The 11,197-nt window shown below is 38.7% G+C and overlaps 1 long non-coding RNA gene across 1 annotated transcript; it reads left to right on the plus strand.

Moving 5' to 3' along the window:
- The first annotated feature begins 790 nt into the window (after nucleotides 1-790).
- On the plus strand, nucleotides 791-10,421 carry LOC127057313 (uncharacterized). Its single transcript, XR_007776062.1, has 3 exons — nucleotides 791-1,065; nucleotides 3,788-3,951; nucleotides 9,353-10,421. It is a non-coding gene; the product is annotated as an uncharacterized LOC127057313 (long non-coding RNA).
- Nucleotides 10,422-11,197: the final 776 nt, after the last annotated feature.

The following is an 11,197-nucleotide window of genomic DNA, read 5'->3' on the forward strand; positions in this document are numbered from 1 at the left end:
TTCCTCCCCCTCTTGTTATCCAACATCTATATGAAGCTGAGACAACATGTACTGAAGTGCCAGCAATGCACAGATGACACCCAGTTGCTAAGGACTGATCTGCACTGGCTGGATTATACGGTGCCTGCTGGCATTTATACATCCCTTTAAACACATTTTTCCATCTGAAATTTGCACAATCACTCAATATAAAACCCCTTAGCATCCTTACCTCAGTAACGCTGCAAATTGAATGAAGCTTTACTTTATGGAAGCAGTCCCCTTGCGGACCTTCACCACACATTACTGAACTAGAGTTTTGTGGAAGAAAAATAGAGATGGGACATACACTCTATTCATGTTTGGTTTTCATATGAAAAATTGCCACTTCCAAATCTTTGTATTCAACTGAGTACATATTACAAAAGCAAACAAGTACCTAAAATAGCTACTGTTGAATCTAAAACCGTCTTCCAAACTCTTAGGCCAAAATGGACTCTATTGATTTTAGCATTTGCAAAGGGAAAAAGTGAAATATTGCAATTGCAGCGGTAGGATTTTAGTAAGTCTTCCACTGCATCCCACTGAACTCAGCTGTATAGGGAGGTTTTCACCTGTTCATTCCCCAGATACCATCACACTGAAGAAATCCCAGATTCTTTGAATTTCTGAAGCACAGTGAAAACCCCTGAAAGGGAATGGTACACAGTGGTCTTCAGGGCCTCTCCTGAACTGCTGTTTGTGTTTCTCTGCACTGCTAAACAGTAGGAGCTCTTGGAATTTCTTTCCTCAGCCTAACTGCAGAATTCAAAGCACTGGGTGATTGTTGCTGAAATCTCACAAGTAGTTTCTTCTCCACTGCATGTCCACGTGATGTTATCCATCCAATCTGCTTGTCAGTTACTGCACAGGTCCCTGAAATACACAAAAATCTTGGAATCCAGAGATTTCGCTGAGAATTTTCTCTGATCTAGTTTTGCAGAATTGGGCCTCTCGTTTCTCAGGGCCAAATCCTGGCTGTACCTGCACCCACAGCGCAGAGCTGGATGGAGCTGTGCATAAACTGGACTGTTTGATCTCTAAAAGGTATATGAGAATTTTGTCTCCTATTCTGCTAGTGTTTGCATATAATGTATTTTTGATTTTTCATGTACTCTTTATTAAGGAGATGTGCAATGCTGCTCTTTTATAATTTATGGGGAAATTATATTCTGCCATTCAGAAAATGGTGTTATTATTTTCCACATCCAAGAAATGGGATGAGAAATTCAAAATAGCATGGGCTATTAGTGTTAGACAAAGTGTAGGCTTAGGGTTAGGTTGTAGCTTGCACTGCATGGTGGGCATAGGGTGACCAGATGTCCCGATTTTATAGGGACAGCCCCGATTTTTGGGTGTTTTTCTTATATAAGTTCCTATTACCCCCCACTCCCTGTCCTGATTTTTCACACTTGCTGTCTGGTTACCCTAGGTGGGCATGAAGGAAAGAAGGCATTAGAAGATCCCTACTCCCTGCACAACTATGCAAGGGACAGCCACAGTCTCAGTCCTTGTCATCATGGTAGTTAAGATCCAGGTGTGTTTAACTCTAGACACACCAAATGAGGCTGGGTGAAGCAGTGGCTATGCCAGTCCCCCACCCACACTGAACCACACAGAGATTCATGCACAATGCACATGGTCAAAATCACAGTTCCCTCTCTGGTGGATAATCATCAGAGCTCCTGGAGGTAACCCAACTGAGCAAGCCAAAATGTCTCTCGGAGACTGATGCAACATTATCATGTGTGCTTTAAACTTGGGCTCTACTTGTAAAAGCCAAAATAGAGCCCTTATTCTAATTTTCCCTGAAAGTAAGCAAATTGAAAACATTCTGGTACAAAGCATCAGGGTACCCCAGATTTCTAATGGTATCAAATGTTCATTTCTAGCTCTTGTCGTTCACAAAATACTGCAGCTTCATAGTATCACAGTGTTCACTCTTTTTTTCTCTGTTGTCTTCTTCTTTTTCTCTCTCAATGCTCTCTTTTAAATCACTTTCCATTCCCATTGGATGCAGGCCATGAGAAGCTGTTCTTATTGTGAGAAAGTGTTGGCAAAAGGGTGCGCCTTGGATTTACATCTGAATATTGTCAGTGCTGTCTCATCTTCTCCAGAGGTCACAGCTGGAGACCTTCCACTGAGAATGCACTACCCATGCTGTGTGAAAGTCTAAACCTACACTTCTCTTACTATACTGTGTCTGCAGAGCACAGATCTCTTGCTACATTGTGGATGCTGGAACAGTCTCTGAGATATCCAGGTCCTAACCCACTTAGACTAGGACCAAGACTTTGAATTCAGTCCCACAATGAACAGTGCTGTACAAACTGCAGTCTCTGTGTGACACTCATATTTACTCCAAGTTGGCGTGAGTTGCAGAAGTCTACCCAGGAGGTGACAAAGGCATAGATTGCAGTGACAAGTTCTTTGTAAAAGAGGACAGTTTGCAGTTTCCTAGTCAGCTAGTTTCTACTGGATTTGGAGTTAAAACAGTAGTAGGGGTTTGGCACTTCTCCTGCTGTTGTTTCTACCCCTTTTGACCTCCATGCAGTATAGAGAAACAGTCTGTGAATGCTACTCTACATACATTCCACATGAGAAAAAAAAAAGATTTTTTAAGAGTTAAAAGTGGAGATATTACATAATTAAACATGTTTGCCAGGTTTAATTAATGTGCAGACTCAAAGGTTCTTTTTGTGATGTGGAATAAACTGCCAGCAAGGCACAGATTTTTTCATTTCTGTGTTTAGAAGTCTGGTTTTGAATACGGCATTTTGTTACGAGACATACCAGAAGTGGAGAAAAAGTCACAGTTATTAGCTCTGAAAGAAAGTCATTTTTTGGGTTACATCTGCCTCTTGCATGCTAATTGCCTTTTAAAAGAAGATATTTTGTTAAGGGTTTCAAAAGAAGTAAAACTGCCAACATAAGTATCCTATCTCCTCACAGACTTTTGCCCTTTTATCAAGCAGCTATGAATTTGGGGAAAAAATATAGAAAATTGAAGATGGAAAACAGAGATACTGTAATTTAACTGTAATGTTATGCTTCCATATTTTATATTTTCAAATTTCTAGGACAATGGGAGAAATGTGTGAGAGGAGATACATTATTTGGGTCATAGAGTGGGCGATAGTTTCTCACTGTAAATCTGACTTTTCCAGTCCTCTCGATAACATCCCTAGAAAGAAACCAATCCTTCAGATTTCACATGCAACATCTCATCTCAGGGCAGGATTTTTCTGGGAAGTTTGAGAAAGAAATCAGCAAAGGTGTTTTAAAGCCATTGACTAATTTGTTTGGTTCAGTTTGGTCCGAAACAGTTTGGCCTATCAACTGCAAACTTGTTCTGTTGGCCTTGCTGAGAAGTGCCTTTTAGTGTATGTGTATTGTAGGGTGGGGGAAGAGAGAGGTTTTTGTGGGGAAATTACAATAATATATTATATAAGGAGTTTGTGGTGAGGGCGTGGTACATACCCACACTAAGTTCCGTAGGGAAGAAATTAAGTAGGAGCTTGCTAGATCAGAGGTGTAAAGAGGAGTCAGTGGCAAGCTGGGAGAGGGCTCTGAAGGAAGAGTAAGTTCTGTCTCTCCTACTATTACTCTGTTCATGATGGAAAGAAGTTCAGATAGAGTACAGGCCTGGGCTTGGAGCAAAGAAGTGGCAAACTGTCCTTGTTTACAGGATGCATTGTAATGTAAGAACTACATGATGCTTTCTTCTGGCTGAAGCAAGCCATTTTTTGTTTTTCATTTTCCCAAACAGGCTGAAGAAAACCCCAGTCCTGATACCCCATACATTGGTCCAGGGCAGAGGTGTTCTGGGCAGTGTGAGTTGGTTAAAGTGACAGTAGACAGGATGAAGAAGGATTATATGGCAATGGAGAACTGACTGGATCCCTCAACCCATTATTTTGATTTTTTTTTAAAGTAAGAGTTTTTGTAAAGAAAATGTAATATTATTTTGGGTATTAGATAAAGTCCATAGAAACACATTTGGCTTTTAAGGAGGAATTCGGATATGACAAGGATTGGCCCAAATCAGTAGCTAGCTAGCTAAACAGAATTCATTTTAAACAATTTGAGGAGATTTGGTTGGGATTAATTTCCATTCTCTAACTCTGGGGCATGAAAGGAATAATCTGCTGATATGGTTTAGAGATTCCATATTACAACAGTTAAGTGTGTAAACCAGCTGCTGCTAGCCATTTTGAACACAAATCTATCATTTTGTTATGCTGTATGGCGGCCTCATTTCAACTACTTATATTAATATGCAGAGCAAACCATAGATTTTGGCAAGCGCCACAACAAAAATTAGCCAATAGGTTTCTCTTTGTGGTGGCCTGCTGCAATTATAGTGTTGTATGCATTTTAAGCACTTTCTCGCTTTTGGAGATTACGGACAAACAAAAGGTTTCCACAGAAGGAACCTTGACATACAACCTGTGGAACTCTTAGTTAGAGAATGTTGTGAAGGTCAAGACTATAACAGGGTTCAAAAAAGAACTAGATAAATTCATGGAGGATAGGTCCATCAATGGCTGGTAGCCAAGATGGTCAGGGATGCAAAAGCATGTTCTGAAGTGTCCCTAGCCTCTTTTTGCCAGAAGCTGGGAATGAGTGACAGAGGATGGATCATTTGATGATTGCCTGATCTGTTCATTTCCTCTGAAGCACCTGGTGTTGGACACTGTCAGAAGACAGGATATTCGGCTAGATGGACCATTGGTCTGACCCTGTATGAACGTTCTTATGTTCTTAACATCTCAAAAGAAAAAAAGGATAAAATATACACAATACCAGCTGAGCTTCTGTAAACTCTTCAAATCTAACTCTCCTTTCTTGAATGGTTCCCAGAATTCTAGGGAGGGACTCTTCATAAAACTCTGTGGACCAACAAGAGGTGATTTAGCAAGTACTGTTTATTTTTCTATTTCAGGAAGATTCCATCCAAAGTGGTTCAATGTAAAACCCCTTGAAAGGGGGATAAGACATACAAGAAATGGATGATTGCCTGGCAAAATGATGCATAATGATTCATAAAAACTGATTGTTTTTTGCACCATTTACATTTTTTCCCCTGTTTAAGCTTGCTTTTCTTCTTATACATACATGGTGTAAAACCAACAGTGACACTTGTTTAAAACAGTGACACCACTTTGAAACAGTGGGAGCCAGTTCTTGCCACTTGTCTTGTTTGCTGACTTCAATGAGAGCTGCTGAGTGTTCAGTGCTTTTGAAAATGAGGCCCTTTATTCAAGTGCCTAAATACGGATTTAGAAGGTTAACTTTGGGCACTTTTTAAAAAAAATCTTGGCCGGAATGTTTAAATAGAGCATCTGAGTCATTTCACAGAAATATTGAAATGTTTATGAATTCCAGACAACATTTCAGAACTACCGCAAGTGCTGGATTTTATATCCACTCTCCATTTCTGGGAGCATCAGACACCAACAATTCACAATAGCACTATTGGGCTTGTGTTAAAATCAAATAGAAAAGTCAATACGCTGTTATTAAATGGAAGAGGAAAGCATTGCTATTAAATAGCTCTTCTAAAGGTTGAGTATTTTAATAGCAGTACTTCCTTCCTCCTTCACACACACACACACACACACACACACACACACACACTCAGGACTAGCAAAAAGTGAAGAAGGGGACCCTCCTTTAAAAAGTATCAAAACGTTGTTCAGAAATCTAGCAGCATAATTTTAAAGGCTTTTGAAATACAAGGCCTTTGTGCTCCCAACTTTTCATTTTTTGTCTTGCTTTTGCTTAAGCTGATTGTGAAGCTGATAGCATTTGACTGGAGTGTGTCTGATATTTCTGACACCAGCATCAAGGTAGTGTTCAGAATGTTTGCAGGATGAAGAATCCAGCATTTGGTCCCGTCTCTGTTTTGTGAAGAGACAAATGATTTCATTGGGACACCTTTTCCCCTTGAAAAAGCACTATAAGGGAGAATGAAAAGGGAGTGGATTTCTGGGAACAGGAAATAAACCACACACCTTAATGTCAGGACTAGCATCAATACAGACATGGATGGGGGAATGGTTATCTAGCTGTGTGGAACATAAGGGTTCAAGAGAACATTGTACTAAACCCTGAAGACAAAAAGAAGCTTGTGCAACATTCAGCTTTTATTCCCACTCAACACTGGCAGCAAGACTTGCTCACATGCAGTGTTGTCTTTTATTCCCCCAATCCAAATGAGTACTTGAACTCTTCCTGCTGGTGTGAGCGAACAACAGAAAGAAAGTAAATACTGAAGCCTTAACATATGCACCAAAAGGAATGAAGGATGTTCTTATGTCTAAAGTCCAGACCTGGGAGTCTGGAGACCAGGATTCTATCCCTGGCTTTGCCATGCTCTTCATATAGGGAGAATAACATTTTCCTACCCCATAGGTGTGTTGACTTTATTTATTGATGCCTGTAAAGGGCTTTGGGATCCTTAGATAATATTCACTTATAAGTGCTCAGCATTAATATTATGAATTGCCATGCAACTTAGTACATTTTCCAAGGGGAGCAAGCGATTAATTGTATGATTCAATTTCTCAGGCCAAGTTCGTGCTTTGTTGAGATTCTGTTGTGGCAGAAAAATGGCTATGCCGGAAGTTCATTTCTTTTAACTGCCTTTCCTTCTGCTCTGACCGCCCCAACCCTGGTCTTGGACAAGTAATGAGCCTTTGCTCTATTACATGCTGGGCTATGGTTAGGACCATATGGCCCTTCATTTTTAGCTTGCTTCAACGATCCATGGAGGTTTCTGTGGCAGAATGGCAATTTTGTAACTGCAGAATTACAGAAAGCTGGGGTCTTGCCAATAGCAGTGCCTAAATGGTAAAGGATTATAGTGTTGTACGGAAATATCTGCTCAGATGTAGTAATTGTCACTTCCAAAAAAGTACGACATATGTTCAGAATCTTCTGGGAGATTCAGTTAGAATATCCTTTGCTATAATCAATGATCCAGGTTCTGTTCCCAGTGACATCAAATCTGTTGACTTCATTGGAGTTTGTTTAGATTTAAACCCATTTAAAAATCAGATTCTGATCTAATAGGTTTCTCTAATTTTTGCAGAACGTTTTATAGTCTAGAAGTCTAAAAGGATGGTGAAAAATGTAGGATACATACACATTTGTTGCATATCAGTGTAGTGTGAAGTGAATTCTAGCTGTGCTGTATTAAAAAAACTGTTTCCACTGACACAAAAACATTGTCATGTCAAATAAGTTTTTTGAGGCATATTCAGCTAAATCTAGTAGAAGATAAATGTGATGGAATCCTTTGTTTTATAGATGTGTGTCAGAGCTGAAAACTTGTGATTATAAAAGTGTTTGATTACTTGGTGCATTGGTACATCAGTTTCACTAATAATGGTGCCCTTATCACAGAATCTCTGCAATCTTATTTTCCCAATGAGGTCAATGTCTACAAGCTGTCAGGAAGGAGATTTTCAACATAGTAACTGAAACTTTCAGCAAAATCTTTGAAAAGTTGATTGAGTGGGACTAAGTGGTGCAGTAGGATGGTTCACTAGCCTTTCCTTTCTGGAGACTGAAGGTCAACTTGTGACTTGGGACACAAGTGAAAAAATTAAATTATTTTCTCTTTGTCCCTATTTGTGCACACCACCATATTACTGCACAATGCAGAATGGTAGGCAAAAGAGACCCAAGTATGTAGCATGTCAACACTGAGATGACTTAGTAGTGCTGTTTGGGAAAGCTTATGCAGCACCTGCCTGTGTGATGCTCATTCAATTAGTGCTTCAGTTCTTAAAATCAGATTCCAATCTCTTTTGCACCAGTGTAAATTAATCAGAATGTGGCCCAGTATACTGAATCCACTCAACTGTTATTTAAGGTAATACTTCATTTAATACTAAGAGAGAAGCCAACCATGAATGCAATTCCTCATGCAAAGAAACTGAATCTTGCTAAGCTTTTAATTGTATTGCAAAGGAATTAAACTACACAGCATTTCCTATGCTAGAGAATTTTCCTTCATGGGAGCTGCAATTATAATTTGAAGTTTTGGATTGCAAAGCATCTGCCTCTGGCAACATAGACTTCAATATCTTTCGTACAGACAGGTGCTATCAAACTAACTCTGTTACTGAAAATTGACAAAACTTGCAATTATGTAGTCACTAGCTCTGTAAAAGCAGAGCAGAGGAACAGTATTTATAAGATTGTGTTTGGTGCCAGATGGCACTCTATGGCAGAAAAATCTATTTAAGCCCTTGAGTTCTTGCATTATAACCAGCAGATTGTCAGCCAGAGTATAGCACTGAAAGTATGTAACTTAACTGACCTTGTCTGCAGAAATTGATTCAAAATCACAGGATGAAACTATTGATGTTTTAACTTGGGCAGGCCATTGCTTATTTTTTTTTCCTTTTCTCTTCTGTTTTTTTTTTAAATCATCTGTCTAGCACAAGATGTATCAATGATTGATAAGAGGAAATACTGTGAAACTAGTTTTGGAACGTGAACCTGGAAAATATGTCATTTTAATCAATAGAAAAATGCTCTACAACACTGCTTCTTGCTGCTATATTCTCCAAGTTCTAGAAGGAAGCTGCTTTGATTGTAAATCACAAAATAGACTAGTATTTGCTTTCATATTTACATGTCAGCCGCCATACTGCCCCAGGCTGTGATCTGGAGTCAGATTTCAGAAACCAAGCAGGGAGTGTTCAGTATTTGAATGGAAAACTTTTCTGGGAAACATAGAGGCTATTGGAAATGGCATTATTGATTCAGTTGGTAGCACTTTCCTCTGAATCAGGACTGAATATGGGGGAGTGTTGCTGAAGATACCATTTTTGGATGAGATGTACAATTGCAGCCTAATTTAAAATCCTTTTTTTTTGTTTTTGTTTTTTGTTTTTTTACAGGAGATGGGCATAAGCCCCAGTATCCTAGTTAATTTAGTATTTCAGTGAGAGATTAATGAAGTGATCCCCTCTTTGACACATATGCTGAGCTTCTGGATGCAAAGCACGAAGTGTCAGTGTAATGTGATTCACTCATTAGAATTCAAATGTAAAACCACTTAGATTGTACATTATACACAGTAAAGTGTTTTCATTTACATTTCTGTGACTAGGTTGCTAAAATATTCTGCAAACAGAAAAAATAAAAAACTGTGATTTTGAAAAGTGCCTGTTGGATCTGACACTTGTACAATAGTACTACTTTTCAACCCAAACCAGTTCAAATGAAATACATGACATTACCTCAGTCCTATTCCCTTCTTCATTCCTTCAGTGATTTTAGTTTCCAGAAGGTATCTGTGTCTGTTTCCTTCCAGGAAGAATGCTGTGGAGAAGACTGATACCTATATCATTACTTTACAATGGGTCTGGAAATGCTGTCTTTAGACTTTCAGAGACTGCAGCTCCCTGAGAGTACCTTGGTGCGTTGATCACTGGAGGAAGGAAAACAAACGCCTTCAAATTAAAATGAAGATAACTGAAAACAGTCTCAGGCCCCTGAAAATTGTACAACATATCAACTAGCCACTAGCCTGAAGATCAGTGAGCAAAGACAGATGTGTACTATGGCATGTGATGCTCAGACCCTTCAGAATAAAATTTTAAGAGCTGTGTGGGCTGTTAAAGATATTTCCTGTTGAGGATAAGTTTTACCCAGACAATATGTCTACATTGCTTAGAAATAATATTTCCTGACACTAAGAAATCACCAAAAAGCTTGTTTCACTACTCTTAACTAATTTCTTGCCTTACAATTACCCTACAGTCTCCTCCCCCATTGTAGTTTATCGCCTTTCCATTCACCCACTTGCCCCTTCTTCTGCCCTTTTCTTCTCCCCTCCTTCTATTATTGCCCAGTAAACGATACAAAAATGAGAGGTGAGAAGAGGTATCAGGACAAATGCTCGGCTAGTGTAAATTGTCATAGTGCCATTGAAATCACTCGTGATTAACTCGTAAGTGCCATTCACTCATCTGAAGTTAATGGAGCTATGATTATTTAGAACACCTGAAGTTCCGTCCCATAACGATATTTTAAAAACTGCTATCTAAGTTTTGGTACCTAAACAAAGGTGCACTGATTTTCTTTGCAGGTGTTGAGCACCCAGTGATATCATCTTGCATCCAACAAAGTGGGTATTCACCCACGAAAGCTCATGCTCCAATACGTCTGTTAGTCTATAAGGTGACACAGGACTCTTTGCTGCTTTTACAGATCCAGACTAACATGGCTACCCCTCTGATACCTGACACAGTGATATCACAAAATCTTAGCATTTTAAGTCATATTCTCTACATTATATTATTGATGCAAAACTGTCTTGAACCAGATTTATATTTAAAAATATGTATATTTTCCAAATTAAAGAAAAGTAGATCCAGAGTTTCAATAATAAGTGTAACTACAACCAGCCAGCTATTTGAGCATACAGATATGGAGACAGATTACTTTGCCATGCAATATACACCTTTTATGCAACCTTCATTGAAAGTTAGCAGAGGCCATCCTTTTTTACCATTCATTCTGAGTATCACCAGGCCAAAGACTGATCTTAGGAAAGCAAGAATAATTCTTAAAAAAGAAAAAAATATCTTATGAATCACATAGAAAAAATGACAGAGAAAAAAATCACATTAAAAAAAGAAATAATAGATGAATACCACTAGCAATAAAATCTTTGTATCTAATCAATAATATACTACTTGGTTCACTTTTATATATTATGGTATAGATATTTTGATTTTCAGAATGACTTGAGCCAGTCACTTAGGCCAACACATTCAGGACCATTAAGTTTGTTTTATTTTAATTATTTTGCTAGAAATGATCATGATAACATATTAAAATTTCTATTAAACTGTTTTAGAATCTAGACAAAAAGTACAGTATAATTAAATATATAAAAGCAACCATGAAATAAGGAACAAATAAAATTAATACAGTAACTCCTCACGTACCATCATCCCGCTTAACGTTGTTTCGAAGTTACGTCGCTGCTCCATTAGGGAACATACTTGTTTAAATTTGTGCAATGCTCCCTTATAACGTCGTTTGGCTGACTTTACAAGGGAGCATTGCAGAAGTTCCTCTTCTTTGCCTCCTCCCCCTCCCTTCCTCCTTCCTTGCCTCTCACCTCTTCCCCTATCGCGAAACAGCTGTT

The sequence above is a fragment of the Gopherus flavomarginatus genome, chromosome 8 (genome assembly GCF_025201925.1).
Source record: "Gopherus flavomarginatus isolate rGopFla2 chromosome 8, rGopFla2.mat.asm, whole genome shotgun sequence".
Taxonomy (NCBI): Eukaryota; Metazoa; Chordata; order Testudines; family Testudinidae; genus Gopherus; species Gopherus flavomarginatus.